This window comes from Apodemus sylvaticus, chromosome 8 (assembly GCF_947179515.1).
Source record: "Apodemus sylvaticus chromosome 8, mApoSyl1.1, whole genome shotgun sequence".
Lineage (NCBI taxonomy): Eukaryota > Metazoa > Chordata > Mammalia > Rodentia > Muridae > Apodemus > Apodemus sylvaticus.
This window is the reverse complement of record NC_067479.1, coordinates 63,579,518-63,598,634: the sequence shown is the minus strand read 5'-3', so window position 1 is coordinate 63,598,634 and position 19,117 is coordinate 63,579,518. Positions and strand designations below refer to the sequence as shown.

Here is a 19,117-nt window from a genome sequence, read left to right as displayed (position 1 = left end):
CTTAGGAGTTCTCGCCTTTGCATTCAGCACGGAGGAAGAGTTAACTGAGTAGAGCTGTCAGACAGCCGTCTGTTGTCCCAGTAACACTCCGCAGCTGCCAGAAGAAGGAAGCCCAAACTTCCAGGCCCCAGGCCCCCGGGCCCTATTCCCCAAGTCTCAAGTGGGCTGTTTGCCATCTACTTTGACCTTCTGGAAAGAGGAGTCCAGAACTGATTCCATAGGGCCTTGCTTGCCTGAACTTACTTTGTAGGATGAGCACAAACAGTCTGGTCCCTATTTGAGTTCCTGTTTGATACAGATACAAGTGTGCCCATCACTGTGATGGCCATTTGTGACCACATTGAAACAGATGCCTCTGGGCTGTGCCCTAGGCTAGGCGGGCTGTGGCCTGCCTCCATAGCTCCAGCCTCTCCACAGGTGCAGACTTGACAGTATGCACAAGATATAGCCACGTTTGACAGGCTAGCACCCTCCTTAGAGCACAGGGATTGCCCTGGATTTCTCAGAACTGAGAAAGAAAGATTAAAATGGATATTCTAGCTCCGTTTCTGTTGCTGTGATAAAATACTCTGACAAAAATCAACTTAGGGAAAGAAAAGACTTCTTTTTAGCTCAGAATTCCAGGTGTAGTCCATCCCTGTGGGGAAATCACAGCAGCAGGACCTTGAGACAGTTGGCTACATCCATCCATAGTCAAGAGCAGAGAGAAACAAATACATGCATTTGCACTCGCCTGTGCCCAGCTTCATTCTCTACTCTTACACAGTTCAGAAGCCCTGCTTAGGGAATGGTGCCACCCACAGTGGACTAATTCTTCCTACATCAGTTAACTTACTTAAGACAATCCCACACATACAGAGAAGTGTGCTCACAGGTTAACTCAATATAGAGGATCCCCGACTGAGAATCGTCTCAAGTAATCCTAGGTTGTATCAGTTTGACAGACATCACAGCGAGCATTTGTCTGTAAGATCCAGGGATCTGACACTTGCTTGGCTTAGCGCTTCCTGGCAAATGAATAGGTCCTCGGAGCCTCGACCGTGTATCATCCTGAGTGGACAGCTAAGAGATCTGCAGGTATCTTTGCTGGTTTATCCAGCCTATCCGTGGCTCTTTGTAAACCCTCCAAGATATAGGGAAGGGAACATGATCTGAAGAGCAGGCACGTCTCTGCAGGAGGTTGTGGGTTCTAGGTTGTGGAAACTGAAGCATAGCACAACCTGCCCCTCCTTAGGTTTGTATCACACGGAAGCCACTGCTGGAGAGGGCAGGGACACAGTGGGCCCCTAGTTTCCTGCCTCTGCATGACTGGTGACACTCCCGCCAGCCTCTGGTACCTTTTGGTGACTTAGTCCTCACAGCTATGGAAGTTCTGGAGGGCATGGCTGCAGCAAGAGAAGATAGGGTGCTGGTGTCTGCCGGCTATTTAATCTGTGCTGACCGCCTGCATCCAGTCTTTACTCTCTGATGGGGACTTGTCATCCACATTACAGAGATGGAGAAGAAGGCTTAGAGAGGCGCATGGCTTGAGTTTCCTTTCCAATCCAGGATTCCAAAGTTCCTGCTGTGTGCACGCCACTCATTCAGGAAGGGATTCCTTGGGAGACCCAGTGCCACACTCCATTTTAGACCCTGGATTCAGAGAAGAAAGCCCATCCCGCATGGTGTAGCCATACCAGTGAGGGCTGACAAATATACCTCTGAAATCTCAGGCAAACTGAATCTGAGGGTGCAGGTGGGAAAATGTCTGTAGCCACAAAGAATGTGGATCAAAAAAAAAAAAAAAAAGAATGTGGATCAAGGACAAGGAGCCTTCAGTAGGGTGCCCAGGCAAGGTGATAATTCAGCAGGATTCTGAAAGGGACAGCCATGTGTGCCTGTGTGTGTGTGTGCGTGCGCGCGCGCACGCGCGCACGCACCTCTGTCTGTCTGTCTGGAAAAAAAGTACTCTCTGCCAAGGAAAGAGCTAGTGCAGAGGTCCTATGGCTGCTCAAATGACCAGAGCCAAGTGATGGAGGGGGACCCTGGAGAAAGTGACGGAGGAAGGAGCATGTTCTGCCTGTTGTAAGGGGCCAGTATGAGTTAGGAAGACACAGAAAATGCTCGGGTTCAAAGGAGAGTCACACCTTGGGAATGCCAACGAGATCCAAAGCCAAGATTCTGTATAGCTCCAAAACTAGAAGAACTAGAATGCCCGTGTGAAAATGGAGGAAGAGAGGAAAGAGATGAGGTCTTCCTTCACTGTGAAAGACGGTTAGCATCAATAACAGACGGTTAGCATCAATAACGGACAGTTAGCATCAATAATGAACAAAACTGCACCCTTGTCTCCAGTGGGGGGGGCCTTTCCTCGGGGTCTCCATGGCAGCTACTAGTCCTACATGGCGGCTCTGCCTCCTAGCTGGGGGTCCTGGAAATGCAGCACGAAGCTGGTTGTGGAACAACTTGAAGTGTGTGACTTAATAATCCCTCTATTGTGTAATATTGTACTACAGAACAAAAGCCCTTAAGCCTGCTTAGTGCCTGCATTTTCTTCTTTTTAAAAAGACAGAAAGTCAGTGCCTCCATGTGCTCTAGTGGTGCTCCCTCCTCCCCTCCCAACCCCTGAGCCTCCCAAAGCCATGACCAGGCCGAAGGTCTTGCATTATGCTTCAGGGAACAGCACGGGGCAGTGATCTGTTTGCGGTGCAAACACCCTCCCCCACAGCAGGGACAGCTTTGATGCTGAAACGTGCAGGGTACAATTAGGCAGGCATTTGTGCCCAGTGCATAGAGTGCCTCATTTTGCTGTCAGGGAAAGATATTTCTTAGAGGTAGTTAAAGGCCCTGACCGCACTACCTGGCCTTTCTTTGCCCTGTTGACAACACCCAAGGAAGACAGGATTTCTGCTGCCCAGGAGAAAAGTGAAGAGGTTGTGGATCGACAACTGAATGTCTACGTTTTCTTCTCCACCTCTGAGCTGTGCTAGACTTCCTTTAGACCTATATGCTATTTGTCCAAAAGGAGACTGGTGGTTTGCTGGGCCTGTTGGAGTTGGCTCTCTGTATAAGTGTCTGAAAGGGCAGTATTAAAAAATTTTAACAGTATTCTGTATATGTGTTTGTGGCATGTATGTTTTGGTGTTCATGTGGGTGTGTATATGTGTGCGTGCCAGGACACATGCATGTGTGTGCGTGTGTGCATGTGTGTGAATGTGCATGCCTGTGTGTGTGTGCCTGTGTGTGCCTGTGTGTGCCTGTGTGTGTGCCTGTGTGTGCCTGTGTGTGCCTGTGTGTGTGCCTGTGCCTGTGTGTGCCTGTGTGTGTGTGTGCCTGTGTGTGCCTGTGTGCGCTTACATACTTGTGGATGTGGAAGCCAGAAGTTGATGGCCCTTGTCTTTCTCATTTATCTATCACCTTCCCCTCAGAGACAGGGTCTCTGACTAAACCTTGGGTTCACCAGCTCTGCTAGGCTGGATGGCCAGCGGACTCTGGGGTCCGCTGCTTGGCTCTGCCTCCTCCAGTGTGGAGGTTATAGATGTAGGGCACAGGCCTTGGCTTGTATGTGGGTCCTGGGGATCTGAACCCAAGTCTTCATTCTTACGTGGCAGGCACTTTAAGTACCTGACCCACCTTCCTAGTCCCCACAACCTTGACTTTTGTTTCTCCCGGCGGTTTTTGTTAGGCATTCCATCCCCATTCCAAGGCTGCATCCAACTCTGGCTTCCAAGATGCCTACGATTATTCCTGCTTCCTCCACCAGTCACAGGTCATGGGTCTGGAAGTCACACCCAGCTCTGTGAAAAAGACAGCTAGTGTTCCAGAGTCTCTCCAGCTCACCCTTCCCATAATGCCTCACTCATAAGTTCCCACGACCCCATGCTTGGAATGTTGCCAGTCACCGATTGCCAGCCACATGGTCACCAGATTCCCAGCTGGTTGGCACACCAATGCCACAGTGATCTTCTTAATTGGCCATTTGGCTCTTGCTGCTTCGCTGTTGAAATCTTATCAGTGGCTTTCCCTTTGTGCTTAGAAAAAGCTCATCTTCTTAGGCTGGGCTCTGTGCACTCAACTCTGCCTTCCCTGAGACTTCAGGCAATGGCATGTGCTGTGCCTGCTTCCCCGTGGCCTGTGCCTGTAGTTCTCATTCTAACCCAGAGCCAACATTCCTCCTGAAGGAATGAGTGGATGAGGAGATAAGGGAGGGGAGAAGGGCTGGATTTTGAGACAGCTGGTCTTGGGTGTTAGACAAGGCATAGGCTCTCCGTGACCTTGAGCATATCGTTTGACACCCTGGAATCTTCGTCCCTTATCTGTAAGCCGAGATTCATACCCCCCTTCTCTGGAATGTGCTCAGGATCAAATGAGCCGATTGTGCAAAAGTGGCAGCCAGCCCAGCACCTAGTGGGAATTCCACAGGTTTCCCTTTCCATTCTCTGTTGATGAGCTTGCTCCTTGATTAGAGGGACGGCCTGGTACTTACTGTCTCAGTTCCCTGTTCTCCACCCTCCCCTGTCTGTAGGGACATCTGCATCTTTCCCTCACATACTAGGGAGTCCTCTGCTGAGGGTGAAGCCTACAGGGTGCCTACTGTCTGTGGGTAGACAGACTCGAGGGTTCCCTTGGAGAAAAATCTGCCTCTGCCTCTGCCTCCTCTGCCTCTGCCTCTGCCTTCTCTGCCTCCTCTGCCTCTGCCTCTGCCTCCTCTGCCTCTGCCTCTGCCTCTGCCTCCTCTGCCTCCTCTGCCTCCTCTGCCTCTGCCTCCTCTGCCTCCTCTGCCTCCTCTGCCTCTGCCTCCTCTGCCTCTGCCTCTGCCTTCTCTGCCTCCTCTGCCTCTGCCTCTGCCTCCTCTGCCTCTGCCTCCTCTGCCTCCTCCGCCTCCTCTGCCTCCTCTGCCTCCTCTGCCTCCTCTGCCTCTGCCTCCTCTGCCTCTGCCTCTGCCTTCTCTGCCTCCTCTGCCTCTGCCTCTGCCTCCTCTGCCTCTGCCTCTGCCTCCTCTGCCTCCTCTGCCTCTGCCTCCTCTGCCTCCTCCGCCTCCTCTGCCTCCTCTGCCTCCTCTGCCTCCTCTGCCTCCTCTGCCTCCTCTGCCTCTGCCTCCTCTGCCTCCTCTGCCTCCTCTGCCTCCTCTGCCTCCTCTGCCTCCTCTGCCTCCTCTGCCTCTGCCTCCTCTGCCTCTGCCTCTGCCTCCTCTGCCTCCTCTGCCTCTGCTCATGGAGTGACTCAGGGGCTCTTTGTGGGATGAAGCAAGCTGAAGAGCGTCAGGACAGGTCAGGCTGAGCATGGGGTGGTAAGCATGATACCAAGTGTCAGATTTAAGGTGTTCATCTTCAGGTGTGTACGCGGGGATGGCTCTGAAAGTAAGTGCCACCTTAAATACTGTACCCCAGACACCCCCATGCCTTATGAGACCTGACCACAGAAACTTGTGTTTGGAACGCCCCTGATGGCCTCCTCTGCTTATTCTTGGATTCCTTCCAGATTTTTCCTGCCACAGGAATTGTCTTAGTCATCATTCTATTGCTGTGAAGAGACACCATGGCCACAGCAACTCTTATAAAGGAGAGCATTTAACTGGGGCCATTATCATCACGGTGGGGAGCATGGCGGCAGGCAGGCAGCCGTGGTGCTGGAGAAGTTGCTGAGAGTTCTACATCCTGATCCACAGGCAGCAGGAAGAAGGTGATACTGGGCCTGGGTTGAGCTTTTAAAACCTCAAAGCCCACACCCAATGACATACTTCCTCCAACAAGGCCACACCTACTTCAACAAAGCCACACCTCCTAATCCTGTTCAAGCAGTGTCACTCCCTGAGGACTAAACCTTTCAAATATTTAAGCCTGGGGAGTGGGAGGTGAGGGGGGGGGTCTTATTTAAATCAATACAGGAACCCAGGGGAAAGGGTCCAAAGGAATGACCATCTGTGTGTCTCTGCCATGGGCTCCGACATTCTGCTAGGAATGACCACCCCGTTATTCCTGCCTCTCTGCAGATGCTGGGGGTCACACCATACCCACTCTGTCTCCCACGCTCCTATCCTGCAGGCTTAGATGAGGTCAAGAAGATGGAGCCTCTGATGGCATCAGTGTCCTTACAGAAGCGTGGAAGACAGAGAGCTTTCTCTGTCTGCATGTGAGGACACAGCAAGAAAGTGTTGTCTACAAGCACAAAGTGGCCACCAGTGAGCAAGAAAGAGCCAGCTAGAGGCTGGAAGTAATCATCAGCTGGCAGAAAGTACTGTTCACCGGGAGCTAAATGTGTCAGCACCTTTGATCTGGGGCTCTCCGACCCTAGCTGTGAGGACCCAATGTCTTATTGAAGCTGCTCCCACAGTGGTTCTCAGTGGTGACACAGTGGTGACTCAGTGGTACATGCTGGTTCAGGTGTCCCCCTAGAATCTTCCTATCCCACCAACTTGTGTTGCAGAGGACAAAGATCCCTCTGTGCACAAGCCTATAAGCCCAAGACTTCCCTTTTTGCTAAGCGGGCGTAAGAGAGGTAGATAGGAACCCCACAGTCAAGAAACTGCATGAGCTGTCCTTGTGTCTATGAAATCTCCTGTCTGGGGATCCACAGAGCAGTCGGAGCCCATAGAAACCCATGAGCAGAGGTCACCCCTCAGTGTGTGTGTGTGTGTGTGTGTGTGTGTGTGTGTGTGTGTGTGTGTAGAGAACCCTGTCTCATTAGTGGCAACCTGAAGTGTGGTCTCAGCTCTCAGAACTCAGATTAATGTTGAAATGTAGAGCTGACTTTGATAAGATACCTTCCTCTGCTGGCCAGAGCCTACATCTTTTGTCCCTGTCCCAGTGATGACAGCCCCTCCCAGTGTCTGTCTCTAGAGTCCTCAGGCCACACACCAGTTCTCATCAAGGGATGGGATTATTCCCACTTAGGGCTGGGAAGGAGGAAGAAAAAACGATGATAACTTCAGGCACACAAGGATGCTCCCGGTGCCTCTGATGACCAAGCTGAGGCTGGGCTCACGGCAGGAGCCTGCCCCAAGGAAGGAAGATGCTGGCCCACATAACATCGCTGGCATCCTTCCCCACTCCCTGAAGTACAGCCTTGATGGATGCCGGGTTGCTGCTTCCTCTAGTGATCTCCTTTTAGCTGTGGATATCCGGGCTTCAAGACGACCCTGTCCAGAGAAACTCAGCCCTGGTCTCCTGGGGGAAGTGCTTCCCTAGGAGGTCCATCCTTCTGTTTGATTAAACCAAACATAACTCCACACAAACCACCCAGCGGGATGCCCCTACTGCCTTCATTGCATCAGTACCTATGCTGGATTCTGCTCCGAGTCCTGGGCTTCTGTTCTCTGTCCCCCAAGACTCCTCACAGATGGCTCAGACAGAACATTCCTTTTCCAGATGATTTGGCCTGGGCATGATCCAAATGGGGCTGCCATCTCCTGAAGTGGCCTGCAGAGCCTAACCCAGGCTATTTTGAGATGTAAGGGTGAGGTATACAGCAACAAAAGCCCTTTGAGATGCTCTAGCCTGCCTCAGACTAGAGGATCAGAAAGGGCAAGAGACCTATCCGAAGCACACAGCACACAGCTAGGCCAACACACATTTAAAACCACCACAGGTTTCTTCTCTTTGTTTTAGTGTAGTAAATATCAAGGTTTAATCACTGTTCTCTCCCCCCCAACCCCGTGAATCCCAGTTCATGTTTTTAAAATTTCAATAACACAGGTAGCCAGTTTTAGCATTGATGTATTTGTTGGCTCGAGTTTTTGGGGTATAAGTGAATCACTAATCTGTGTCCCTGTCTTCAGTATGGCTTGACCTATGAGGAGAGAGGCCCATCCAGATCCCTGCCAGATGCCTCCCCCACTGTGACAATGGGTGGCCAAGAGCTTGGGAGCCAACTGTGCTGTTTGGAGGTGGGTAGGGCGGTGTACCTCACGGCAGGTGTTCTCTCCATCTGCGCTGCCAACCACGCACATTCCTTCCTGTGGGGAGCAAAGCTGTCTGCATCCCAGAGCTGCGTGTCTGTCTGGAGGCTATGAGAGGCTGGTATTTAGATCTCACCAGCCATCCAGAGCCTTCCATGGTGGGGAAAGGATACCATGGACTGAGCGGCTCCTCAAGGCTCCCCCAGCACCTGTGGGAGGCTGGCACAGGAGGGTAGTGAGTTCAAAGCCAGCTGGGCTACATAAAAATATAAAAGCAGGAGACAAGTTTGGGAAAGAATACTGAAGTTAAAGGAATTATGAGTCCCTCCTTGTATACATCAACAGAGCAGAAGGCTTGGAAGTATGTGTGGTGTGGTATATTTTGCACGTGTGCAGTTTGTGTGTGGAATGGTGTGTGTGTTACATGTGTTATGTGTGAGAGTGTTATGTTTTATGTGTGCATGGTGTGTATATGAATGTGCTGTGTGTGTGATTCATGTACACTTGTTCACACACATAGGCGGACATCGGGGCCCTCAGTGTATTGCTGCTCTGAGACAGAATGGTGGTTTGAATAGCCACGGCCCCCATAGGCTCGCATACTTGAGCGCTTGGTCACCAAGGGAGTGCTACTGTTTGAAGATTAGGAGGCAGGAGCTTGTTGGAGGAAGTGTGTCACTGGGAGTGGGTTTGAGGTTTCTTTTATAAGTCCATGCCAGGCCAAGTCTGTCTGTCTGTCCGTCCATCCATCCATCCATCCATCCATCCTTCTATAAGCTATCTGCCTGTGGGCAAGGATGTAGCTCTCAACTATTTCTCCAGCATCATGTCTGCCTGTGTGCCACCACGATCCCTTCCATGATGATAATGGACTAAACCTCTGAAACTGTAAGCAAATCTAGGGTTAAAAGTTTTCTTTTATAAGAGTTGCCTTGGTCATGATGTCTCTTCAGAGCAGAACAGTGACTAAGGCACAGAGTCACTCACTGAGACTGGAGCGAGGCTGGTAACCCACGAGGCACTGTGATGCTTCTACCTCCACTTTTATGCCACTGGAGTCAGAGGCCCAGACCCAGCTTTTTATATGGGATCTAGGCCCACCCACGCTCAGGTCCTTCCCCTTGCACAGCAAGCAGTCCATCTGCTAAGCCCCTGCTCCACCCCAGAACTAAATTCTGCAACTTACTTGGACAATAGATATTTGACAAAGGTTCCAGGGCAATTGAATTGGGGAAAAGCATGCTTTTGAGTAATGTTGCTGAAACCAGTAGATATCCGAATGCAAAAGAATGAAATGTTGCACGCACAATCTAACTCAGGGTGGATCATAGACACAGATGCAAACCCGATAAGAATTGTGGAATAAAACTCAGGAGAAAATCTTCATAGCCTTGAGTTAGGCAGAATCTCAGACATGGCACCAAAGCACAAGTGACATTGCGATAGTCACATTTGCCTATTTAAAAGCTTTCAGTCCTTCAAAGACACCACCCAATAGAGGAAAAGGCAGTCGACAGAGTGAGAGCCACCAGTGTCTGAAAACCACATATTTGATTAAAAATTTGTATTCAGATTAAATAATTTTTTAAATGGATGGACGTGATACTTCTCTTCAGGACTTACTTATAGTTTATGTGTCTGAGTGTTCTGGCTATATGGATGTGTGTGCTTCACATGCATGCAGTGCCTAAAGAGGCCACAAGAGGGCACCAGACTCCTCTGGAACTAATGTTCAGGGTTGTGAGTCACCTGATGCTGGAAACTGAACCCATATCCTTGGCAGAGCGGTGAGTGCTCTTAACTGCTGAGCCATCTCTTCAGCCCTCAAGAACTATTAATAGCAGAGAAAGTATCCACTTTATAAATGAACAAAAGACTCCAATAAACCTTTCTCCAGATAGGAATTTCTCTGAGACCTACTAGCAACCAATGAGAGAATGAAAAGGTGCGGATCATCTTTAGCATCACTGGCCCTTAGAAAAAGATGCAGAAAATAAAAATACAATAGCAACTTTGGCAAAAATGTAGAGAATTGGAACATTGTTGATGGATATACAATGGTACAGCCATGCTAGAGCCCGGTAGCTCTTCAGACAATTAAACCTAGAGCTAACCTATGAAATCCCAGGAGAAACATGCATCCATACAACATTCAGGACATGACAGTCACAGCTTCAGTGTTCACCATGGCACCCACAGGGAACCATAGCCATCCCTCAGCTTGGGGATCTCAGCCTACCATGCCAAGTGACTCAGCGGTAAAGATGAGTGGGCGCTGACACTTGATACCCCGCCGTGGACCTTGCAGGTGCTGGGCTATGCTATGTATCCCACGAGTCTTTGGTATGCTGTATCTAGGATGTGCTAAGCAGAGCGGGAAGCACATTTGCGAATGGGGAGCCATTTCTAATGGTTCAGGATGAAGGCCGTGGTGATGGTGCAGGATCCTGAGATTGCACTGAAGCAGCTGCATTGCACACCGGTGCACGCAGCTGTTGTGTAAGGTCGGGGAGTGAGTTCAGGTCACTCAGTGTTTTCCCCACAATGCGAGAGCAGAAATGCACAGGATTGTGAGAGCTGTGCAGCCCTCATAATGGATGAATGTCTTAGACTGGCAGGCACATGGCCAAAACAATGTCTTTTCTCTTTCCCATGTTTACTGGGGTAGTATGTGGGCATGCATACTATATTATACTGTAAATATACAGGTCTCAGGCTACCCTAGCAAAGAGGATTATCCCAGTGGACCTTGACTCAGGACCCTTCTGGGGGGAGGTGGGCTGAGCCATGAGGTGGGGAGAGGTCTCTGGGAAGTGAGACACGTAGGGGAGCCCATGTGACAGACCTTGAGCCGCATGTAGGGGAATAGACACCTGTGTTGAGGGTCTGCCTCCTCCTGCCGCCACCATCCCATCTGCCAGCCCAGATGCCAGCTTCTCCTAGTTCCCTGAAGAAGGGGTAGAGAAATAAATGTCCTGCCCCACTCCCAGCTTCACCCTTCCTTCCTGATTCCAACAGCCTGACCAGGCTTAGACTCCCCAGGCTCAGTTCAAACCGGAGAAAGAGAAAACATCACTCCTCCCACCCACCGAGGACACCATGTGGGTGTTTCCCCAAATGGGCCCTGTGTGGTCCTTTTGCTGGGTTGTGGCTGGCCAGGAAGGGCCTTAGGTGAGCAAGGCAGCAGGAGACCCCAGGAATCACTGCTCAAGGGGTAGATGAGATCTGATCCCACGTTTCCATCATCAGCTCTGGGGGTGGGATGTCGGGAGGGGTCATAGGTCAGGTTAAGTAGCCTTTCCATTTGATGGGGAGGACAGCTGGGATCACAAGTTGGGAACTTCTATAAGAGAGCAGGGGCTTGTGGGAGTGAAAGCTAGCAGAGCCATCTGCATGCAGAGCGCCAGAGGCCACGGCTGTTATCTGAGATGATGTCTTCCTGGCTAGCGTCTACCCAGAGTTGTTTTGATGCTCCAACCTTCTCTGAACTGTTGGCTGGCTGTTGCCTGGGCAGAGTACAGCAGCTTGGTCCATGGGCTCTGTACCCCATGTCACTCATGTCCCCACTCCCTCTCCCTTTCCCATCCGGGCACAATGTCATCTAAGTATTTACTCCCTTGTCTGCTGTATGCTCTGAGTGGAGCCTGAGTTCCAGGGTTGGGGACCTGGAATGCTGTGTGCTCCAGACTTCCGCACGCTGGCCCAAGACTAGCCTAGGAGTGTTTCCCAGCTGTCCTGGGACATCTGATGTGACTCTGCTTAACCCTTGAATGCACAAAAGGCAAGAGAACAGGGAGCCCCAACAGCCCCCCACCGAGCTGTGTGACTTTGGACAAGTGCCTTACCATCTCTGTGCCTCTGCTTTCTCCTGTGTGGAATGGCAAGAGACAAGAGAAGCTGCCAGGTGGAGCAAATGCGAGGGTGGGACAGGATGGCACGTGAGCAATGGTTAGCAAGTTACCCGCCTCTCAAAGCGTTCTGCAGTCGCTCCTGGGTGACCTTGGGAGGGACAGGCTTGGCCAGAGAGTGGAGGTCCTCAGCACTTGCCCGCGGTGTCACATGTGGTCGCTGGCTCAGATTTTTTCCTAATGTGCTGAAATGCAAAGGGATGAATTATTCATAGCTCTGTCTGAGGAAGAGCCTGGTTCTTCTGTTCTGTGCTTAATGCAGAGTTTAGACCCTGGGAAAGGGCCAGGTCAGTCAGTCCTGTAAGAAGTCAGGAGGGAATCCTGGAGGTTGACAGCCCCATTTTACACATGAGGTGACTGAGGCCCGAGGTGGAGATGTCGCTCCTGTGACGTCTTCTTTGTCTGTGAGGATGGCAGAGAAGGCAGGGATGCGTGGTCCTCACACAGCTTGCTCCTCCACCTGGGGTTGCAGGCTTGGGGGATGGGGTGGGGTTGCAGGCTGGGGGGAGGGGTGCTCTCAGCTTCTGATGGCTCCCAGAAGGAACAGGTGCTGCCTTTCGCATGGGGCCCCTGGAGAGAGGGGGTCCTCCCTGCACATGGTCAGGAAGGAGGAAGCCCTACCACAATGCCTTCCGTGGGGTTTTCAGGTATCCTGGGGACTCAGAGCTTTGGGGAACCCCTATGTGACCCACTGGACAGGCTAAGACAGCCTAGAAGCAAGGGCTGCTGGCAGACAGTAGGAAGGTCCCACCTTATCTGCTCCCAACTGCTATACCTCTAGTCCCCACTCATCTGCCCAACCAGGCTGGTCTGCATTACACTGTCTAGAGAATGAGGCATGGAACAGCCTGGGGAAAGTGGGAAGAGGTTGCGTGTTGTCCCCAGACAGGGACAGGGCGGAGATCTGAGCCCCTCCTTGGGCTCCACCTCCTTCTGGCATCTTCCTTACTCCAAGAACCTCTGGTGCTTGTGGGAAAACCGCCCATAAATTTTGGTTCATACGCTTGGGAGACTCATGCTGTTGCTCCATTGTTCTCATCTGTAAGATGGGGACAGATTTGAGTATGCTACATCGAGGATAGCTGCTCTATCGGAAGATCAACAGCATCTCCGTTGGCTTTAGTTCCTTCGTGACTGGACAAGCCCTGGATCTATGCATGGCTTATGGAGGTCCTGACTGCCTTTGGTTTAGGGCATGTCCGTGAACAGTTATGTCCCCCTGGATGCAGGAACAGGGGGATGAACCCCTGCACAGGAGCCTAGACTGAAGGTCATGCTCTGCTACTAGAGATCCCCACTTCCCTTTTGCAGGAAAATCTCAAAGGCCATGTTATGGCAGGGACCTGGAGAAGGAGGGGGACACAGCCATAAGGAGGTGGTACCAGGAAATCCGGAGGACAGAGGCACACAGTGAAAAGGGGAAATTGCTAAGCAGACATGTTTTCTTGTTTTGCTTTTGTTTTATTTTGAGACCAGGTCTGTTGTAGCTGAGGATGACCTTGAACTTGTGATTTTCAGGCTGAAATCATTTCCTCAAGCCCAGATCCAGTGGTCTCTTTCCATAGGAAGTGTGAGCATTTGAGTTGAGTTAGATGACGCCTTTGCTGTGGCTGGTCCCACCCCAACCCTCATAGCTGCACAGTGTTGATGAGGTTGTCCAGAGCCAGTGGACGGAACCTCAGTTACTGACCAGTGGGTGCTCTTGGTGGATGGGGAGCAGGGAAAGGGGCACTGAGGTGGGATTGGGCCTTTTCTGGAGCACAGGAGACCTTAGGCACATTTAACCTCTGTCTCCTGAGGTTGTGCAGTGCTGTTCTCCACCCTTGCCCTGGGCCACTGGGATTAGCTATCGTCTCTTGTCCACACTCTCTGGTTTGTTCACCCTAAGCCCCACCCCAGCTTAGCTAATAGCAGGACCAGGAGAAAGGGGCTAAAAATAACTCCGGTTTGATGCAGCGCATGTGGGCTGAGCTGGCAGCTGGCCCCACCACCTTCCCTCCCTGTCAACAGCTCCTCAGCTGGTATCTGTATGTGTGTGTTTGCTCTCAGGAGTGTGTGCTGCGTGCGTGCGTGCGTGCGTGCGTGCACATGCATGCGTGTGTTTCACAAGTGCATCAGCCTGACTGTGGAGGGTTCTAGAGTCCTCCTTCATTTTCAAGAGAGCCTCTGCTCCTGAGTCCTGGGGCCCTTGTGGAGCTATCTTGGTGACTGTTCCAGGCAAGGCTCTTGATCCATCTAGACCTGGACTCTGGCTTAGTTTTGAGGAGGTTGGGAGGTGAGACTTGTGCACAGTTGTTCTGAGCACACAGTAACCACTAGCTCTGGAGGTTCCTGGCTGCAGCTCTGCCCTTGGAGCTGAAGGCCCAGCTCCTTCTCTTACACTGCCCTCTTGTCTCCACTCGCGAAATGCTTAGTGGTGCTCAGCCCACCGCCGCTGCCTGCCCTGACTCAGCCCTGGCCCACTCAAGCTATCCATCTCTGGGAACATGTGTGGCCTGTGCTCAAGCCCAAGGCTTCTGGCATCTAACGGCCATAGCAGCTTTCTATCAGAGGAGACCCAAGACTCGCCCTGGCACACTGACAGCACGTGTCCTCCAAGCTCCTAGATATTCCCTCCTTGTGGGTTAAAATGTGGCAAAGGGGCATCTCTGTGCACAGGTGACTGCATTGTGGGGTGAGTGTGCAGTGAGGGTAGGGAGAGCTGTGGGAGCATGGAGAGAGGCTTGCACGGTGGGCCCAGGCATGCCACACAGCCGTGCAGAGTGGCTTGAATCTGGCTGTCCTGCAGGGGAGGCCCTTCTACTCTCTGGACTTTACCTTAGGGCTGACAGATGATCACAGCGTTGTTCAAAGGAGTAAGTGAGGGGTGTGTGTGTGTGTGTGTGTGAGAGAGAGAGAGAGAGAGAGAGAGAGAGAGAGAGAGAGAGAGAGAGAGAGCTAGGCAAGCCAAAGGGCTATACATCCTGATGCATCGTGCCTTGGTTTCCTTGTCCTAGAGCATCCAGGAGGTCACATGATTAGGACAGGTGCTCAAGATGGAGGAAGAACCCAATGAGAGGAAGTCTTCATTACACTGAGGAGTTTGTGATCAAAGTTCCTGTGCTATCAGTGTAAGAGGACAAGGACAGGAAATAACCTGGCAGGGGATTAAGGCATCTAGAGGGAGTCCGGCCCCGCCCAGGGGAGGATCCTGGCAGAGGGTAATGACCGGAACAAAGCACTGTGTGGAGTCTAGGGGTAGAAAACCATCAGAAAGTGAGGGCACCTCCAGGTGGAAGTAAGTCACAGGAGGTAGCTCTTCAAGACACATGGGCACAGGGTTAGCAACGTGGACTACCTGGGGAGGAGGCAAGACCTGGCGATTTGAGTAACTGGTGAGCTCGGGTACTTTGGTGGCCACTAGCTCAGCCATTTTTCAAGAATGGAGACTTTGGCCACGTGTGGCGGCACACCCCTTTAATCCCAACACTTGAGAGGCAGAGACAGATGGATCTCTGGGTTCAAGGCCAGCCTGGTGTGTCCCAGGCCAGCCAAGACTATTGTGAGATCCTGTCTCAAAAAAACAAACAACCCTGCCCAAAAACCAAAACAACAACAAAAATAAAACATCACACACAAAAACCCAAAATGAGAACAAGGTATCATATAATCTGGAGATCCCTTTTCCTCTCAATAAAAAAGGGGACCTGCTTATGACTGCTAAATAAGGAGGGCCTGCTTATGGTCCAGTTCCTTGGAGGGGCCTCGCAGTGCGGCATGGTTTTGGCTTTCCTCTGAGTCTATCCACCTTCCTTATGGAGGCCATGAAAACAATGAGTAGCCAGGAGCAAGGACTTTGTCAGCAGCAGGGGACGGGCAGATCTCCCCCTCAGCAATCCATTGCTGTGGATATAAGGCTGTGCAGATGTGACTGTGTCTGCAATGCATCTGTAGGAATGTGTGTTGTGAGGAGTGTGTTTGAGTATGTGTGTTTGTGTGTACTCTCTGTAGACAGTCCATGTAGAGTGTGATGTGGGAACATTTGCATTTGGAAAAGAGCAGCATGTGTGCTCTGTGTGGATATTGTGCATGGGTACGGTGTATGGGTACTGTGTGTGGGTACTGTGCATGGGTATTGTATATGGGTACTGTGCATGGGTACTGTGTATGAGTATTGTTTATGGGTACTGTGTATGGATACTGTGTATGGGTACTGTGTATGGATACTGTGTATGGTACTGTGTATGAGTACAGAATATGGGTATTGTATATGGGTACTGTGTATGGGTACTGTGTATGGATACTGTGTATGGGTACTATGTATGGGTATTGTATATGGGTACTATATATGGATACTGTGCATGGGTACTGTGTATGGATACTGTGTATGGGTACTGTGTATGAGTATTGTGTATGGGTACTGTGTATGGATACTGTGCATGGATACTGTGTATGGATACTGTGCATGGATACTGTGTATGGGTACTGTGTCTGGGTACTGTGTATGGGTACTGTGTATGGGTGTTGTATGGGTCTAGTGGGGAGTGGGCAGCTTCAGGTGTGAATATGTGTTTGGCAGAATTTGTTCAGGGTACTGTGTATGGATACTATATATGGGTACTGTGTATGGATACTGTGTATGGGTACTGTACATGGATACTGTGTATGGATACTGTGTCTGGGTACTGTGTATGGGTGTTGTATATGGGTACTGTGTATGGGTACTACATATGGGTACTGTGTATGGATACTGTGTATGGGTACTGTGTATGGGTACTGTGTATGGATACTGTGTATGGGTACTGTGTATGGATACTGTGTATGGGTACTGTGTATGGGTACTGTGTATGGGTACTGTGTATGGGTACTATGTATGGATACTGTGTATGGGTACTGTGTATAGGTACTGTGCATGGGTACTGTGCATGGGTACTGTGTATGGGTACTGTGTATGGTCATTGCATATCAACATTGTGTATGGGTACTGTGTACTGATATTGTGTATGGGTATTGTGAATGGATATTGTGTATGGATATTGTGAACACTCTTTGTGGAGTGTCTAGTGGGGAGTGGGCAGCTTCAGGTGTGAATATGTGTTTGGCAGAATATGTTCATAGCACCCACATGGGACAAAGACAGAGTCACCTCGGGTAGCCCCGCAGGCATAGCTGAATGTATTCAGATGTACACAGCACAAAGGCATTTTCAAAGCAGCAAGGAACCCTGCAGGTGGATACTTATTATTAACTTCAGAGAAAAATCCTGTTCTGCCTTTGAGGTTGTCTTGCTGGGCCTTTCCAGAAAGAGACTAAACAAACATCTCTTGCCGTGAAAAGGTCAGCCTGCTGTCCCACAGGTTGTATTGCTGATGGTGGCAACCTTGGACAGACCATCATGGGCCTGCACATTGCTGTGGCCTTGGGCTTCAGAGGCCTCCTTCCAGGGCTCAGGGGGTAGTGGGTGACGCTGTGCCTGCCGGCACAATGAGCTTTGGCTTTTAGTTAAAACTGAGGCTCTTGAAGAAAGCCCCAGAATCTCGGAACCCAGAGCCTCTAACCTCTCACAGCCTCCATAGGTCTCAGCAGCTTAAGGAAAACCCAGACAGCGAGGCCATGCAGACTGAAGGCTCTCCAGAGAGGAGGCAGGGCCTGTGGCCCCACCCTTCCATTTCTGTCCATTGGTGATGTCCTGTAGGATCTTCCTGTGTGCTGGAGACTGGTAGGGACTGAGGATTCATGGGGTGTATAGCTGGACTCGGTCCTGCCCTTGGATCTACAGGGAAATCAGATCTTAATCTTAGATGACTCGGGTGTTCAACAAGGCCCAAGTTCACATACATTGTCCGGGTGACCTCTTTCCGTCCTTTAACAAAGCTTCCTCTTCTCCAAAGGAAGGTCATGGTGCCAGACTCATGAAGGTAATATAGACAGAGTGGGGGCTGCCGGCTGCTGCACACTCCTGACTGGTGGGACCAGCCCTCGTGACTGTGCACCAGGTCCCCTGTTACTGTCACCAGGCACAACTTACAGGTGGTTCTGTATCTATAGCAGGAGTGATATGTAGGATAGCCTGAGGCAGGAGGATAAGATGTTGATTACTTCTACCATATGATGTTGATTACTGCCCCAGAAGCCATTGAACCTTCCTTGGTATGTGAGAGGCCTGATTTTGGGTGGCCTATCCACTGTGGCAGCAGAGACAATGATTAGGACCTCGTCTGGTTCCAGTTCTGACATAGCATCATTAATGAGTCTATTTCATAGTGATCCAGACCCCAAGGGGACAGGCTGGAGCCGGTGCAGGCTTGGGGTGGATTCTCTGAAGTTGGAGCAACTGCTTGTACTGTGACACCAGCCAGCAAGGGAACAATGTGGTTTGCTGGTGAGGGCCTCACTAATCTATTGCAAAAGGGAAATGGTTGGTGCCTACGTTCCCAGTTGCCATCTGCAAGACCCCTGTGTCCTGGATAAGTGGGTCTTCAGGTTGGCGAGAAGTGTTCCGGGGCCTGGTCAGACCTTGGAGTTCCTTGAAGAATGTTTGTTTTGGTGATTGCTCCACTCCCAGACTGGCTGTTTGCAGGTGTTGTGAGGAGAAAAGTAGGCACCTCTTCTGCAGAGCTCGGTCTGCACCCAGAAGGCCTGTTTTGTCACATCGGGTCACAGGAATCAGGGCTTCCACAGTCTCAACTCATCCTCTGTTCAGCAAATTTCCAGTGGCTTCCTGGGGATGTATGGCCCCTGGTTGATCCACAGCCTCTAGAAAGAACTATGGGGGTGGAGCCTGGAGACAGGCATTCATGGCCTTGATGACAGAGAAGGGAGGTAGACCCGGGGCACCAGAGCTCTCGTGTTTCCCCTTCCTCCCTTCCCTTCCCGATTCTGCATCAACTTCCCCAGCCCTGCTCTGTCTTCTCCCTTCCTTCCTTCTTCCCCCAGCCCCCTTCCCTTTCCCTTTCCACTCCACTTGGATGTTGTGACAGTTTGGATTACAAATGCTTTCACTTTACAGTTGTGTTGTGTGAAATCACACCACACATGTCACCGTATTTGGAATTTTGAGTCTTGATCTTTTCCAGGGCTGGCAAGGTGCAGGTGCACCAACTGTCTAGCTTGGTCAGCGGGCAGTGAGCCACAGTGCATGGCCAACCACAGCCACCAGAGAAACCGCCTGTGTTCTGTAATGCACTATGTGGCTAGGACCGGTAGATTTGGTTTTATGATACTTCCGGAGACAGGAAGATGGACTTGCATTGTTAAGTACTGAGTGTCCCTACAATGGCATAGGGATCTGTCATGCACTGGGACCCTGGTCCCTGCCAGGACATACCCTCCTTTGGCAAGGTGCATATGGAAG

The 19,117-nt window shown here is 51.0% G+C and overlaps 1 protein-coding gene across 1 annotated transcript in view; it reads left to right on the top strand.

The window, feature by feature from the left end:
• Positions 1–19,117, top strand: part of Xkr6 (XK related 6) — a 206,961-nt gene that overhangs the window by 154,905 nt on the left and 32,939 nt on the right. The gene's annotated exons all lie outside the window — the stretch shown is intronic.